Source organism: Schistocerca serialis, chromosome 1, assembly GCF_023864345.2.
Source record: "Schistocerca serialis cubense isolate TAMUIC-IGC-003099 chromosome 1, iqSchSeri2.2, whole genome shotgun sequence".
Taxonomy (NCBI): domain Eukaryota; kingdom Metazoa; phylum Arthropoda; class Insecta; order Orthoptera; family Acrididae; genus Schistocerca; species Schistocerca serialis.
Genome location: NC_064638.1, coordinates 1,083,962,605 through 1,083,981,067, shown reverse-complemented (window position 1 = coordinate 1,083,981,067; position 18,463 = coordinate 1,083,962,605). Strand labels below are relative to the sequence as shown.

Below are 18,463 nucleotides of genomic sequence, written 5' to 3'. Positions count from 1 at the left end.
TTTTGTCAAGCAGTATAAACTAATTTTATCTCTACACATAATCTGATGGAATCATGAGTTTCTTTCTGTGTGGCAATATTTCACATTAGTCATCGCTGTATCACGATACTGAATAAACGATTTTGAATATAATGCTCAAATGATGGATCATAGAGCTTATGGTATGTATTTTGTGTTTCTGTCTACATCAGTCGCATGCGGCTTTATGGTTTTCTTATTTCTGTAAAAGTCTTATGTTGTAGTGGCTGTATTTATATCCTGAAATGTAAAGAAATATTTTCGATATTAAAAAGTGTTGGGAGAATACTTGCATGCGAAAGACAAAGGTCCCGGATTCGAGTCGTAGTGCGGCACACAGTTTGAAAGTGCTAGGAACTTTGGTGTCAGCGCACACACCGATACAGAGTGAAAATTCATTGTGGTAAGTTAGGAACATTTTTTTTTCTTCCGATGAGAGATGATATTATTCCTTATGGAGGTACAACGAATTTAATGTCACCCTTTAGGATGACACGCTGTTGCTAAAAGGAATTATTTTCTTGAAGAAAATGTATCCCAAAATATAATTCATTATAAATTTGTTGAATGCAATTACGAAAAATATGTTAACTTACTGATTTATGTATCTTGAAGTTGGTATGATACAGAGTGCAAAAATCACTTTTCTTTTTTTTTCTTCATTTCGATTTCAATTTTCAATAATATGTACACCAAAACTTTTGAGGATTTTTCCTTACTAATTTATGATCATGGTTAAAATTTGTTAATTGACGCTCAGCATTGGTTCAGATCGAGTCAGTTGCAGAGTCCAGGCCGTTCCAGTGAAAATGCCGATAGATCTGTGTGAGAAAAGCGGCTCCAAATTGAGCAAAAGCTTCCGTCCATTAGCAACCATGTTTTATGTAGTTTGCTTTTCTGTAGGCCGGTGCGATATCTAGAATATGTTGCAGTATGTACAAATATGAGCTGTTGAGTATTATACAATGTGTTTCCAGTATCATGCCTTCCTCTCGTCGGCATACTGCTGTATAAAAAATAGATATGAAACTACTATTTACATTATAACTAGATGCACAAGGTAGGTTAGCTAATTGTTGAGTCAGAATTTCTTTATTGGATATGCTATAATGTTTTTTGATAAAACATTAAGCTCTATGATCCATCATTTGAGCTCTACACTACATAACTACACTACTGGCCATTAAAATTGCTACACCAAGAAGAAATGCAGATGATAAACAGGTATTCATTGGACAAATATATTATACTAGGACTGACACGTGATTACATTTTCACCCTTATTGGGTGCATAGATCCTGAGAAATCAGTACCCAGAGCAACCACCTTTGGCCGTAATAACGGCGTTAATACGCCTCGGCATTGAGTCAAACAGTGCTTGGATGGTGTGTACAGATACAGCTGCCCATGCAGCTTGAACACGATACCACAGTTCATCAAGAGCAGTGACTGGCGTATTGTGACGAGCCAGTTGCTCAGCCACCATTGACCAGACGTTTTCAATTGGTGAGAGACCTGGAGAATGTGCTGGCCAGGCCAGCCGTCGAACATTTTCTGTATCCAGAAAGGCCCGTACAGGACCTGAAACACGCGGTCGTTCATTATCCTGCTGAAATGTAGGATTTCGCAAGGATCGAATGAAGAGTAGAGCCACGGGTCGTAACACGTCTGAAATATAACGTCCACTGTTCAGAGTAACGTCAATGCGAACAAGAGGTGACCTAGACGTGTAACTAATGGCACCCCATACCATCACGCCAGGTGATACGGCAGTATGGCGATGACGAATACACGCTTCCAATGTGCGTTCACCGCGATGTCGCCAAACACGGATGCGATCATCATGATGCTGTAAACAGAACCTGGATTCATCCGAAAAAATGACGTTTTGCCATTCGTGCACCCAGGTTCGTCGTTGAGTACACCATCGCAGGCGCTCCTGTCTGTGATGCAGCGTCAAGGGTAACAGCAGCCATGGTCTCCATGCTGCTGCAAACGTCGTCGAACTGTTCGTGCAGATGGTTGTTGTCTTGCAAAACGTCCCCATCTGTTGACTCAAGGATCGAGACGTGGCTGCACGGGTCATTACAGCCATGCGGATAAGATGCCTGTCATCTCGACTGCTAGTGATACGAGGCCGTTGGGATCCAGCACGGCGTTCCGTATTACCCTCCTGAACCCACCGATTTCATATTCTGCTAACTGTCGTTGGATCTCGACCAACGCGAGCAGCAATGTCGCGATACGATAAACCGCAATCGCGATAGGCTACAACCCGACATTTATCAAAGTCGGAAACGTGATGGTACGCATTTCTCCCCCTTACACGAGGCATCACAACAACGTTTCACCAGGCAACGCCGGTCAACTGCTATTGGTGTATGAGAAATCGGTTGGAAACTTTCCTCAGGTCATTTGCATATCACAGCATCTTCTTCCTGTCGGTAAAATTTCGCGTCTGTAGGACGTCATCTTCGTGGTGTAGCAATTTTAATGGCCAGTAGTGTATTTGGTCGCTAACGTAATAAATTTCACTGAAGTTCTCCTGCAAAATTTTCGAGACTAACTATACTGCAAGAACGATACTAAGGAAAAATTGCTTAGCCAGAGCTTGGGGGTTGGGGCTCCCTATTGAATTTTCACTCTGCAGTGGAGTGTGCTCTGATGTGAAAATCCCTGCCAGATTAAAACTGTGCCGTACCGGTACTCGAACCCAGGATCTTTGTCTTTCGTTGACAAGTGCACCACAAACTGAGCTTCTGTGAAGTTTGCAAGGTAGGAGATGAGGTAATGTGAAGACGGTTCGTGAGTCATATTCGGGTAGTTCAGTCGGTAGAGCGCTTGCTCGGGAGAGGCAAAGATCCCAGTTCGGCCCTCAGCTTTTAACTGCCAGGAAATTTCATCTTCATAAATAATCATTAAAACTCATTAATACTGACTGTAGCTCTGAATGGGACAAATCTCTGAGGAGTTAGCCTTAGGTATTAAACACCCGACAAATAGAAAAGCTAAATATGAAGGTTAGCTGCGAAATTTTCCTTTGGGTAATTCATTCTATTCTGTATAAAAACGTTTACATATTAAAGTGCAGTTCGTTTAGTGCACAACGGACACAAGCATATCTCCATACTGAACTTCATATTCTTTACTGTTGTGTGAACTCATGTACAAACGGTCATTATGCAGCCATATTTAAATACAAACTAATAAATATTCTGTAAATTAATTAACCCCATATCAAGGATGGAACTCATGAAACATGTAACTAACAGACCAAACTACAAGCAAAAACTTAATCTCTCAATTTTTTCTTTACGCATTTCGTTACTGAAACTAACTGGTATGTCTAGCAGAAATATCACATCTTAAGAGTCTTTGCAAGACAAGATAATGAAATAATAACAAAAGTTACTCCTGTAAGGAACAACGGTTACCAGCCAGTACGTGGAATACTGATCTAGTTTCTCCACAGGGATGCAAATTTTTCTTTACCTGTACTCAGCCAACATAAAATTCTCCTGCAGGTCTTTGACGGTCATCAAAGTCTCAACTCGTATGAATTCAGCGGTTTTTACACAAGGTGACTTTTAGATGTTTACAGATAATCAATTGCCAAGTGACAGATAAGAAATGCTGAAAGGAATGGAAAAGTTTTGTACCATTTTTCACGTAAACTAATATTTACAGAACTAAATCAATAATAAAAACGTAAAACAAACTAATTCATGCGTAATTAATGAAATGGTAGAGATGGCATCCAAATGAAGGGCGTTGGACTCAAAACGCAGCGAAACAATCGAAGGATGGTTATAGCTTTAGAAACACCGTATTTCTTCTTTGGCTGGTAGCATTTCCAGCAAATACGACGCAATTTTGCTTGTCCACATCTCCCGCGTGTACTGTCTCGTGGCTAGGATTTACCGAAAAACCAGCTGAATTATTTCTGATCTCTGTGATGAACTGAAAGTACTGAATATCCCGGCCAATAAATGCCATACAATAATTTCATTTCATCTCTGTTTCCGACTACAAAAGATATTAGTAATTACTATTCTTTACTTCTTTTGTTCAGCGAACAAAGACCCACCCTAGCTCTCTTATGATTACCGCTGACTTACACGTACTTGATTGTAATAGCTTTTATTAAAATACAAGTCTTCTAACAAAAACGGTATGAATTATTTACGTAAGCGCTTTCAGTATACAGTAATAAATTTCGTTAGATATAAAAGAAAAACTTCTTTTATTTGTAATATAGTGCCCTCAGCTGAGATACTTAAGACAGTTTTACGTAGCTTCAGTCAACTATTGTTGGCAACCATTGTTATTGGCCTAACTAATTTTGCCAAATACGTCACTTCAAGCCTATTTCCTCAAGAAAAAGTTCATTCAATCGTTATCCAAGGTTAAAGGCAAACAGTGGTCGTGCCGGACATTCGCTGCCGAGTACGTTCAGCTTACCGTTTTCGCTGTCACAGCGATCACGGAGTATTAAGTAAAAATACAGGCTGGTTGCAAAGTAAATATTGGCAACACTATAATACACCTTTACATACAAACGAGTCCATTTCCAAGCGACATCCGTAAGAACTTTACTAATACATGCTCTATTGGAATCTATTACTCTGATGTGTGTAGAAGAAATTTGCGCCAATCTTGTGCACTTTTGCCCACAAATAGTTAAAATACTGACATAGCATCAGTTGTGTTCCCGACATAATTGAGTTAGGGTACTAATGTGTTTTTCTGGAAATAATATAAATTTTTAATAGAAGGATTAACGATAGTAGCTTTAACTTTCATTTGCTTTTGCAGTTTATTTAAATATCATTGAAACACAACGCAGTGCACTATACAAACACGATACACCACGTCACACGCGTTTTGTCCAGATTAACGAGGAAGTTGGCTGCTTGTTCGGTCAGATGTATATGGCAGTCTGTTTGGCTACAGGTGGTTCCTGTGGCTCATTCCTATAACTAAAAGCAAATCACTGGCAAAAAAGTAGCATGAAAATGCAGTTTCCGTCCGCAAATTACCTGTACTTTCCGCAAGCGACGTCTCTATACATTCCTAAACTCGCCCTGTATATGAGAAAACTTTTCGAAACAAAACGCGAGTTGCATCACATACTTTCTTCAAATACCCGTTTCAGTCGAAACTAGGCTATCTTTGGATCTGAAAGATGCTGAAAACATATCTATCACAGGTATCAGTTCTGCATATTCGAGAAATAAAGGTGGTCTTCACGTCAGAAACTGATCATGTCAATAAAATACGTGGCCTGCACTGTGATTTGTCTAGAAAAAATATTTTACAGCACAAGTGACACAATGCTGTCCTCCAGCTAAAAGTGTGTTGTGGACCTGAATTGGATTCTAAACCAATTACGTCATTGAAGTACTCCTGACTAACCACTTGAAAGTGAGACACATCAAACGTAAGGAAAGGAAAGCAGCATGAATGAATTCAACCCTACATACCTCGCTTGTCTTGGTTTCATGACGTTTCAGTGAACCGCAAGGCTATCTCTACAATCACTCTGATGGCGTCCACCAACGGCAGCTTCCCTGCTGATTTATATCAGTTAAAACTAAGACATTGTGACATTCGTGGCTACAATAGTTGGTAAGTTAGAGATAGTGATTATCTAACCACTAATTCCAAGTACCGGCAACATAGAGGGCAATTTGTCCAACCACTGAGAAAATGAAGGGTGCTGGTCCTGTAACGAAGAATAATGTGGCAGTTTTACATGTCTGGTACGTCTTATTTTACTTATCACTGCTGGTCCTGTAACGAAGAATAATGTGGCAGTTTTACATGTCTGGTACGTCTTATTTTAGTTATCAACTTTACCGAGCGAGGTGGCGCAGTGGTTAGACACTGGACTCGCATTCGGAAGGACGACGGTTCAATCCCGCGTCCGGCCATCCTGATTTAGGTTTTCCGTGATTTCCCTAAATCACTCTAGGCAAATGCCGGGATGGTTCCTCTGAAAGGGCACGGCCGACTTCCTTCCCCATCCTTCCCTATTCCGATGAGACCGATGACCACGCTGTCTGGTCTCCTTCCCCAAAACCAACCAACCAAGTTATCAACTTTTAAATCGGACCACAGACATATATTGAAGTTGTGATCACCGTTTTAATGGTAAACATTAAATTGTGTGTATCTGCAAGAAGCGTGACTTCACAGACTTGCTTCTATATGTTTATTGTAGCGAGATATTTAATTATTACTTCTGTGTTTAGAAATTAAGTATTTCCTTTTCGTCTAAAAGTGGAGAAATATTGTTTATTAATTTTAAGTTATATGTTCATTTTTAAGTTTAAAAAATACTCTTTTGTAATCGGTTATGCCTGTTGTTGTTCTGGTCTTCTGTCCAGAGACTGGTTTGATGCAGCTCTCCGTGCTACTCTATCCTGTGCGAGCTTCTTCATCTCCCAGTACCTACTGCAGCCCACATCCTTCTGAAATTGTTTAGTGTACTCATCTCTTGGTCTCCCTCTACGATTTTTACCCTCAGCGCTGCCTTCCTATACTAAATTGGCGATCCCTTGATGCCTCAGAATATGTCCTACCAACCGATCCCCTCTTCTAGTCAAGTTGTGCCACAAATTTCTCCCCAGTTCTGTTCAATACCTCCTCATTAGTTACGTGATCTACCCATCTAATCTTCAGCATTCTTCTATAGCACCACATTTCGAAAGCTTCTATTCTCTTCTTGTCCAAACTAGTTATCGTCCATGTTTCACTTCCATACATGACTACACTCCATACAAATACTTTCAGAAACGACTTCCTGACACTTAAATCTATACTCGATATTAACAAATTTCTCTTGTGCAGAAACGCTTTCCTTGCCATTGCCAGTCTACATTTTATATCTTCTCTACTTCGACTATCATCAGTTATTTTGCTTCCCAAATACCAAAACTCATTTACTACTTTAAGCGTCTCATTTCCTAATCTAATACCCTCAGCATCACCCTACTTAATTCGATTACATTCCATTATCCTCGTTTTGCTTTTGTTGATGTTCATCTTATATCCTCCTCTCAGGGCACTGTCCATTCCGTTCAGCTTCTCTTCCAGGTCCTTTGCTGTATCTGACAGAATTACAATGTCGTTGGCAAACCTCGAAGTTTTTATTTCTTCTCAATGGATTTTAATTTCTACTCCGAATTTTTCTTTTGTTTCCATTATTGCTTGCTTAATATACAGATTGAGTAACATCGGGGATGGGCTACGATCCTGTCTCACTCCCTTCCCAACCACTGCCTCCATTTCATGCCCCTTGACTCTTATAACTGACATCTGGTTTCTGTACAAATTGTAAATGGCCTTTCATTCCTTGTATTTTACCCTTGCCACCTTCAGAATTTGAAAGAGAGTGTTCCTGTCAACTTTGTCAAAAGCTTTCTCTAAGTCTACAAATGCTAGGTATGTAAGTTTGCCTTTTCTTAATCTAGCTTCTAAGATAAGCCGTAGGATCAGTATTGCCTCACGTGTTCCAGCATTTCTACGGAATCCAAACTGATGTTCCCCGAGGTCGGCTTCTACCAGTTTTTCCATTCGTCTGTAAAGAATTCGTGTTAGTATTCTGCAGCCGTGGCTTATTAAACCGATAGTTCGGTAATTTTCACATCTGTCAACACCTGCTTTCATTCGGATTGGAATTATATTCTTCTTGAAGTCTGAGGGATTTCGCCTGTCTCATACATCTTGCTCACCAGATACAGTTATGCCTATATAGTATAATTGTGTAAGCCTGCATAATGTAATGCTAAGGGTGAATAGTTTAATCACATTGAAGTTAAAACAGAAGCAAAATACAGTAAAAATACCAAACAGCCTTGAAATTACCAGTTGATCGTCATCAGAGTGTCAGCACAGACACGAAAGTAGTGTCTGCGCTGACCCTCTGATGAAGAAAAACCTTGGGTCTGTAGGTAAGCTAAATGTAGACCTCTGTGCTTTCTCTGGGAGGTACTACCCACATAGCAGCCTCAGACAGCCTCTACTGTGTTTGGAGAGAGAATTTCCGGCTGTGGCAGCGGCAGCGGTTGGGCGTGTACACAGCGCTCGGCAAGTAGGTCCGAGCTCCAAGCTGTGTTTGCGTTCGGGCCCACTGGCACACGGAAGGCAGGCAGACCTCGTGTACGACTGTACCGTGACAATGGCTGGTACAGTACTTCACACTGAGTATCTCCTTTTGAACGTTCCAAAATAGAAGAGATACATTAGCGGTTCGCCGAGACAGAATTTGAAGAACGAATCAGTCGGTCTGCAGTACGACTTTTTCCCAAGACATTTACACTCAACAGCGAAAACATTATGAAAATTGCCACCGGGATATTGGATGCCGCTTGTTGGCGTTGCAGGCACGAGTAGTAGAGCGTTTCCGTAAGATCGTACAAGAATGTAACAGGACATAGAGAATGCTCCACTGAACAACTTGAGGTAGGAAACGTGAGATCGGAGAAGCCAGCTTAAGGAGATAAGGAAGTAAACTTGTCTACCGCTTTATCTAGCATTACTGTTTTTCAGCTCATTTACAAGTAACATGCGTAAAATTTACATCCACTGTGCTGTTTAATTACATGTACAGTCTTTATTTCCTGCAACGAAACAAGAATGACAAACCGTATCTTCTACCTGGCCGCCTGAATGGCCACCTGTACTAGAGATTCGTGCAACGAGTTCTACCTGAGTTGTTGGAGAACGTACCCTAGGCTGAAACTTCCTGGCAGAATAAAACTGTGTGCCGGACCTAGACTCGAAATCGTGACATTTGCCTTTCGCAGGTAGAACACTTGCCCGCGAAAGGCAAAGGTATCGAGTTCGAGTCTCGGTCCGAAACACAGTTTTAATCTGCCAGGAAGTTTCATATGAGCGCACACTCCGCTGTAGAGTGAAAATCTCATGCTGGAAACATCCCCCAGGCTGTGGCTAAGCTATGTCTCCGCAACATCCTTTCTTTCAGGAATGCTAGCTCTGCTAGGTTCGGAGGAGAGCTTCTGAAAGGTTTGGAAGGTAGGAGACGAGGTACTGGCAGAAGTAAAGCTGTGTGGGCGGGGCGTGAGTCATGCTTGGGTAGCTCAGTTGGTAGAGCACTTGCCCGCGAAAGGCAAAGGTCCCGAGTTCGAGTCTCGGTGCGGCACACAGTTTTAAACTAAGGGAAGTTTCATGTCAGCGCAGAGTGAAAATGTCATTCTGGATACCCTAGGCTGTTTGTGACAGGATGTGGATACAACATGAAGGTAAACCACCACACTTCAGTGTGGACGTCAGCAACCATCTCAGTGCTGTAAATCCTGATCGCAGGATTGGAAGCGGAGGTCCTATTTCATGGTCTGCGAGGCCACCTGAACTGAATCCCCTTGATTATTTTCCACGGTGATATCTAACGTCACTTGGGTATGAGACCCCAATGGATACGGAGATGGAATTAGTTGCCAGAATTCTAGCTGCCTGTTCTGTGATTTGGAACACACCAGAGATATTTCTCAGGGCGCGTCAGAATCTTGCACGCCGATGTCACGCTTGCACTGAGGCCGATGGCCGTCAGTTTCAGCACATTTTGTAAGATAAAGTACAAATGGTACGTTAATTGTGTCAGTGATGGTGTTTGCAGTTAACTCTAACTAATGTGAATAAAATAGTGCACATTAATCTCATTTTATACCTATTGCCTCGTTATGCTGGCTTCTCCGACCCCACCTCGACCCTCAAATTGTTCATTGGAGTATCCTCTATATCCTGTTAAATTTTTGCGTACTCTTAGTGAAACATCCTGTGTATAAGCGGAGCAAAGACGAATGGCGACGAAACGGGATGTAAATGAGACATATCTCTAACATAAGCTACTCTGAGAAAGGGCGAAGGTTATGGCTCGGCGCCTGGGAACGATCTTCTCGGAAACTGCAAGACAGTCGGTTGTTAGCGTGCTGCTGTCGTGGGCATTTACGGAAAGTGGCTGAAGGGCAGTGATGCAATGCGAAGGCGACATGGTTTTGGACGTCAACACCTCAACGGGGAAGTTGGAGGTTTGCCCGCTTTGTAGAGCCGGATAGGCAGTAATCAGTGACAGATCTAACGGCAGAACACAATACTGGCGCAGGATCAAGCGTATCGGAGCACGCCGTTGAGCGTACCTTGTTGAACGTGGAACTCCGCAGGAGTCTCAACTGCGTTAGACTGGAAGGACTGGCGAGTATCAGACGTGTGTACAGAAGATAGCTACTGTGTAAACTAACCGAAGAAGAGGGACAAGTTGGCGCGATTTCTGTACTAAAATTGGTAAATGTCAAAGATGTGATTTTATTGGTTGCGTTTTGTTAAGATCAATTTATAGAATTATTGATTCTTGCTGAAAAGCCAGGCCCTAAATCAGGTATTCTTGTGGACAGTCATTGTCAGAAACAGTTCCCCATGTGAAGATTAAGTGTCGCAGATCCCTGAAGGTGACTTTCGAGAGGTTGTAAACTGGCATTGCGCAAGGAAAAAATATTTTCGGAAAAGATACGAATCTGCAAAGGAGTGGGAAACACGATGCACTCAGGCCAAGAGGATTCTGCTTGACAAAAAGTAGGTCGGCAATAGTGGATGTTTAAATTTTGTAGGGCAGTTACTTGCTGGTTCACAAAATAATTTTCGTAGCGGAGAGGAAGACTCAGGAGTAAGTACGTGCAACCTTTTTAATGGCTGAAACGTGAAACCCCTCTCACAGTGGGAATTACCGGCTAATCGAGGCAGATTCTTCGGAAGAAGGGAAATTGTTATTATCTTAAGTTTTTATTGGTTAGAACATGGGCTGATGATGTCTGAAGAGAATCTAGCACTGGCAGAACCAGCAAGCATTTTGAGTAGGATAGCAGATACTCACTTCGTCTTAGAGTTGCAGCGCGGTCACTTAGCCCTAGAGTTTCAGAGAAGCAACGCTTCATCTTAGAGCTCCAAAGACCGAAGACTTCATATTAGGCTTGCGCACAGGGGGGACGTTATCCCAGAGCTTTTCATGATGGCTGGGGCTGAACTTACAGCCTTCAGTTATCACTGCAGCCATCCTCCGCTCTTAAGCCTCAGGGCAATGGTAGGAATGAGCCACATTTGCATGAGACATGATTAAGAGACCACTAAGTTGTTTGTCGTTAAGTTAAAGTCGTGATTTTCTTAATTAATTCACGAGGTTTGTTAGTTAAAATCAATAATGTTTAGGTACGCGTGCTTGTGTTTACATGTACTTTTCTGTCTTCTTTCCTTCAGTCTGTTCACTAATTCCACAATCACTGAGGCGTTTACATAGACATAACTAACTATATCATCGCTGATATGAAACTTCCTGGCAGATTAAAACTGTGTGCCCGACCGAGACTCGAACTCGGGACCTTTGCCTTTCGGCTGCCTGTCGTCTTTTCCTTACTCTGTTCACTAATTCCGCAATCATTGGGGGGTTTACATAGACATAACTAACTGTATCATTGGATTTACAAATCGATCCACCTGTGCCAAAGTCTTACGGTGTTCCTTCGATTATTCATCTGTGAGGACCGGGCGTGAGTCGTGCTTCGGGAGCTCAGATGGAAGAGCACTTGCTCGCGAAAGGCAAAGGTCCCGAGTTCGAGTCTCGGTCGGTCACACAGTTTTAATCTGCTAGGAAGTTTCATATCAGCACACACTCCGCTGCAGAGTGAAAATCTCATTCTGGATATATCATCGCATTTTCAAATCGATCCCCTGTGCCAAGGTCTTACAGTGTTCCTTTTATTCTTCACGTGAACCTTGTATCGTTACGCATATGCAAACGAGTTAACCGGCTGCCTGTCTTCTTTTCTTTAGTCTGTTCACTAATTCCGCAATCACTGGCGGGGTTTACATAGACATAACTAACTGTACCATTGCAATTTCAGTTCGATCCACCTGTGCCAACGTCTTATGGTGTTCCTTCTATTATTCTCTTGAGTCTTGTAACGTTACGCATATGCGAGCGAGTTGCGAGTTACTCGGCTGCCTGGAGTTTGTATGAGGTGAACTGTATTGTACAGATGAAATATAGCAGGCCAGAGCACAGGGTCAGCAAATCTGCCGTGGCCACACCGAACGTTACTGGAGAGCCCTGGTGCTGGTACAAAGGCTTGACAGATAATGGACAAATTCCACTACAGGAAATACTGACAGTTGTCACACGCTTAGAAGAAAAGGTGATGCGCCTGCAACAGCGGACATTCAGCTAGCCCAAAAGAAGGCTTCATACAGCGCTTTGAAATTCGGCAGGAAATCACAGTCAAACAATAAAGCAAATCTGAATATATCAGTCATATCATAAAAACGAAGCGCATGTAATGACACAACAATATTTTCAATGTTTTTGAAACTACAGAAGTTAAAAATTGGCAGTGACTAAACACTTTTTGCAATGAACCTCTGAAGTAACAGCTTTTATACTCTTTATGTGATACGAAAAAATGATATCTCTGATGACAGCATTGCAATACAGCTACACTCACGAAAGCTAGTAACTGTACTTATTATTAATTTCTTGATTTATTGCGTTTTTTCTTTATTTTTCATTATGAAAAAGTTTGTCAGAAGATGGTATTCTCCACAGTAAAGCAGCAAACGAATGCAACATGAACATCTCATATCTTGTCATACAAGTGTATTTAATTAATGAATATGTTACTTATTTAACTATTGATTACAACTGCTAATACAAAATCATGGTAATTTAAGATGTTGTTAATCGCATGTGTTATCTGACACTTCTATTCAAATTAGAGTCAAAAGACACTTTCATCACATAGGCCTAAATAATCGTTTAAACAATAATCTGTTATCATTTCATGTGAGTGTACTTGTGCAAGAATGTTGGCTTATTTATTTATGGAGATACCTCTAATTATACGAGGGCATTTCGGAAAAAAAGATCTGATCGGTCGCGAAATGAAAACCACAGTGAAAATCAAACATTTTTTGTTCGCAACAGTTAGCCACACGTTCCAGCTACCTCTCTAAATCGTCTCCGCTCTGACTTAGACACTTTTCGTGGCGTTGTGCTTTCTGCCATTTCTCTACGCTGGTCTGCCTTTCGTTGTTTATGCCAAAATGCTGTCTTAGTAGCCAGCGGTTCATGTAAGCAGAGATGAACAACTGAGGGAGCCAATTAAGGACTGTATTTTGGGTGACCAAACACTTCCCATTGAAACCGCTGGCATAGCTTCAGGCGAAATCTCTCACTGTTGTTTTAGGCATTTCTGCGTGATCAGTTCTCTGAACTGAAAATACCGGCGTGAGGCGATCCACAGGCACACTAAAGACACTGCCCAACACGTCTGTGCAACGTTCCATCGGATCTTCACAGGGGTTTCCATCTCGCGCCTAATCGGACCTTACTTTCCGAATACGCATCGTATTTATTGTGCATGGTCTGAGTATGACCAAACGCTTTTAACATTTATTTATTTAAATATTGTTTATATATTGGCAACGGCCTTGCCGCAGTGGATACACCGGTTCCCGTGAGATCACCGAAGTTAAGCGCTGTTGGGCGTGGCCAGCACTTGGATGGGTGACCATCCAGCCGCCATGCGCTATTGCCATTTTTCGGTGTGCACTCAGCCTCGTGATGCCCATTGAGGAGCTACTCGACCGAATAGTAGCAGCTTCGGTCAAGAATACCATCATACCGACCGGGAGAGCGGTGTGCTGACCCCACGCCCCTCCTATCCGCATCCTCCTATGAGGATGACACGGCGGTCGGATGGTCCCGGTAGGCTACTCGTGGCCTGAAGACGAGGGTGCTTTTTATACATTAGTTTAGTCCGAAAAGTGGTCAAGTAGTAGAAGAATCCCTTAACTACATAGGTTTCGTGCATCTTAGATGGCTAAGTCCATTCGTGATCACAGTAAACGAAATTTTCGCCATCTCAAAATAGTTCAGAGTTCAACATGAGAACTGACACATACACAAGATAACCAATAGTAACCTATATTCTGTCTATTCTTAATACCACAACGCAATCGAAAAATTTTAGAGTAATTTAGTAGCCGTTCACCACCAAAGTACGAGTAAATGCACCTACATAACTGAACAATCATACGACACGAACAAAAGTGTTTCGTGGACCACGACCTTGTACTCGGATAGGTTTACCAGCAGCAAAGTCATCCTGTCGTGAAAGCCTTCATTCTATCATCAGTTTGTCTAATGGTTTAAAAGCCCTGTCATCACAGTTAAAATCGACTGCAAGAAAGAAAATCGAACATTTCCACAGAGCACCACAACATTTTCTTTCCCGCAGTCAGTTTTAACAGAAAATCTGCATACTCTTGACAATTGCTTATTATAGTGTGCCGGCCGCGGTGGTCTCGCGGTTCTAGGCGCTCAGTCCGGAACCGTGCGACTGCTACGGTCGCAGGTTCGAATCCTGCCTCGGGCATGGATGTGTGTGATGTCGTTAGGTTAGTTAGGTTTATGTAGTTCTAAGTTCTAGGGGACTGATGACCACAGCAGTTGAGTCCCATAGTGCTCAGAGCCATTTGAACCATATTATAGTGTTGTATAGAAGTTTGGCACGTATCGGTTAAGAACATACCGAAATCTGTTTTATTCACTCTCCGTACGATACATTATTATTTCGATTTACATACCTACAAAATAGGCGAATTCGCAAGGAGGAGCCGAAATTTTCGTCCTGACTTTATTCCTATAGCGTATCCAGAATTAGGACGCATGTCCATTTCCCATACATACTTAGCAATTGCGAAGCACTGCCGGATACAACTTTAAAAGGTAAAGTACTGTGGGCTGATTGTAACTGTTTAGTGAGGCAGGCTGCCTTAAATAAAACAATCTGCGATCGTCGTGAGAGCAACATGCATTTTATGCGCCACACTACCCGTACTACAAAACAAAAAGGCCGTGAAAGATGTGAAAATATCGGGTGTAATCATTGGCAAGCAGCGCTGTAGTTCTATCTCAACGTGAACACTTCTTCTTCCAGTATATTTGAAGTTCAGCTTTTCGGTGCCTTGGGTAAACTTCTAAATAATCCTATATATGACGTACTTTCTATTCACAGAACAATTAGAGCGAAACGCTTATGATGCTGGGTGATGTGATGCTACTCCATGATAACGCCCGCCCACAATACAGGAGTTAGTTTGCCAAGACATGCACCACCTTGTTCACCTGAGCTTGACCTTCCCCACTGTCTGTCAAACAACCTTCAAGGAACTTCCTTTCCGGACGAAAATGCTCTCAGAACGTGGGTCGACGAGTTCTTCGCCTCAGAATAACGTGCTTTCTACTGTCACGGAATCGAAAAGTTAACCTACGTTCGCAGACTGTTATAACCAGTGATGAAGAATATATTCATGATGACTAATGTTTTTGATAAGTGTATCTGTTGTGTTTATTAAATTTATGGAAAAATTCTACGAGCTTATCCAGCTACCCAATATTATGGCATATTGTAAAAACAGGTCCATCGGCTAAGGACCTTGAGTCGTTTTACATAAGGCAGGCTATATCCGTAACAGCAGTAGTTTGTATGTTGGAATCTGGTGAGGAGGTATTAGGTGTCGTTTTAATTAGGTATGTTTGGATTCATTCCATACATGAGTAGGTAAAATTGCGTGCCCTGTATAAAATTTCTTCTCATTTCTTTCATTTTTATCTCACAGGTTCTGATGGAATTAGGTATGTTTGGATTCATTTCATATATGAGTAGGTAAAATTGCGTGCCCTGTATAAAATTTCTTCTCATTTCTTTGATTTTTATCTCACAGGTTCTGATGGCAACTTGAGGCGAAATGTATTAAAATATAGGTTTCTGTAAAAAAACATGATCAAAAAGGAAAATTTATATTAATTTTAATTATTGATTTAATTTTACAAAAAAACTTTAATTTCATTAAATAAAGAATAAAACATTGTTTTAGGAAGAAAAATGTGAAAGTATAGCAATATAAGCTGGATGGAGAGAACATTACTGAAAAATAGAGCTACGCCTGCCAAAGGATATAAACACAGATTTTTCTCCGTACACTGAATTATTTCCGTTTCTGTAGTCAAAAAAATTATTTTTTACAAATATAATCCTAATTTATGTACATTACACATGAAAATTCGTTTTAATTTCAGTCATCACTCTTTAGGAAACGCTTATCAGAGCTGTAGTTTTCGTAAAATGTGCCCCTATTTAAAATGTATACATGCAAATGGTTTACAAAATTTTGGCCTGTTTGCTAAAAAGGAGCGATCTCTTCTTTGGATGATTTGAACGAGACCATAAATACATTGCAGAAATTAAAAATTCTTCATTGTCTGAAGAAATAGATTTTGTCCATTACCTGGGAAGATATGAAAAGTAGAATTATACTCAATGTGGATCGCGGCTGGCCTTCAACGGAGTATACGTAATAATTTCACTTCCATTGTCTGTATTACAGATGTCTAACTCTATCAAACTTTAATCAGTTTCTTCAAAATACGATGGACTAAATGATTCCCTCATAACTAGTGTTACTTTCTGGAAACATATTGAAAAACAGGTGTAACTGCTGTATTACCAATAAACACTCAACTAACCTAAAACCTTTTCGTAGCAAAAACTATACTACAGGAAGAACTATATTCCAGATGTTCTCCAAGGACATATTTCTCCACTTTTAAAACATGTGTGTTGGAATTACGGAGGAGAGAACTATTTGTTCGTCCAGAATATTGCTCTTTAGTATTTAAACTACATTTTAATATCGTGAAGTTTTTCTTAAACCCTTTTATGTCGTTTACACAGTCTACCCTACTAACAATAACTTCACAGAGAATTTACTCATTGAGAACGTTCTCAACTGACAATACAGGTAATATATAAAGCAGTGGCTTACGTCATTAATAAAAGAAAAATTGATGGCAGACACTGTCCCCAGTAGATCTGTCTCTTCAAAAAATTGGAGATAGGCGAATAATGCGAAACATCCTCTCACCAGTTTCACATGGCGCATGTCGAACACGATAGGTGTGTAGGTGCGTTAATGCTCCCTCTCATATGTGTGTATGTGTGTGTGTGTGTGTGTGTGTGTATGTGTGTGTGTGTGTGTGTGAGAGAGAGAAAGAGAGAGAGAGAGGATGGAAATACATGCTTGTTTGTGTATAGTAAATGAACATGTGATTCGCCACTGAGTATTCGTCGGTATTGCAGTTTGGATATTGATCAGAGGTTAGCTTATCCATATCTGCGTATGAACCACGTCAGAATTTGTTTGTGTAAAACTGATGACACGTCCACCATCATAGCTATATTTCATTCAGCTCATCTATGGAGTTATGGGTAATTGAGTAACAGCTAAATAATTGCTCAGCCTCACGTTTTCAATTACCGGGCAGTCAACATTCAGTTTGCTCTACGTACCGCTTATGCTAACTCGTAACCAAGACAGATGCAGCAGAGGTAAATCATTAAGCAGTATTCTACAGGATCGTTCTCTGTGTTCTGAATTGCAGACCTCTATTCGGTCGTTCAGTGTTGCTCCTCACTGGAAAATTATTTGGCACACTGTTTGTAATTAGTACACAAGCATTGGCACAATAATTGTTATTAATGTCATTAATTTACTGTCGGCCCGGTGACCGAGCAGTTCTAGGCGCTTCAGTCCTGAAACGCGCTGCTGCTACGGTCGCAGGTTCGAATCCTGCCTCGGGCATGGAAGTGTGTAATGTCCTTAGGTTAGACAGGTTTAAGTAGTTCTAAGTCTAGGGGACTGATGAAGTCAGATGTTAAGTCCCATAGTGCTTAGAGCCATTTGAACCATCATTAATGGACTCAAAACAGAGATAAATAGCAGTACACTGTATTATTTCAGCCACATACGTTGTATAATGTTAATTATGAAGTGCTTCCAAGGTTACTGTTCCATGCAATGGTGCAACTGTAAATATCGCTCTGCTGTAAAACGATTTACTTTGTATGCTGCAATCAGCACATAGTAACTTAGCAACATGTACCCAGTAGGTAACAAAGCAAACTTGACTAATGAATATTACTGTGACAGTTGCACTTGTTACATTCAACCTGACGGTTTGCATCTGATAATGAAATCTTATCCCCCTAAGCCATTATGTTCTAAAAGATGAGACAATAAGGAATGCGAACAGAAAACAGTTTTTCTCTAATACACAGACTAACAGCTCTATTTCGGAAGTACTGAAGCCTCAAAATGAACGAATTCATTTCATGTTTGCGAGAAAACTGACTTTCCGTGTTAATATTTGTGGAACAGGGTATTTTCATTATGATGTAAACGCTACTGATACTGCAGAAGCACCTGGAGCAAATGAAATGTAGTTAAATGATTAGTTAAACGAACAGATTATTTTAGAGCATGAGCATGTGCTTAAATGGCAGAATAAATCTCTTCTGCAATTTTATACATGCAA

General features: G+C 41.0%; 1 protein-coding gene and 1 pseudogene across 1 annotated transcript in view; one reads left to right on the top strand and one right to left on the bottom strand.

The window, feature by feature from the left end:
• The window catches only part of LOC126416031 (guanylate cyclase 32E), an 809,394-nt gene that overhangs the window by 739,420 nt on the left and 51,511 nt on the right, over positions 1–18,463 (bottom strand). The window lies entirely within an intron of this gene.
• On the top strand, positions 13,506–13,622 carry LOC126420277 (5S ribosomal RNA; annotated as a pseudogene).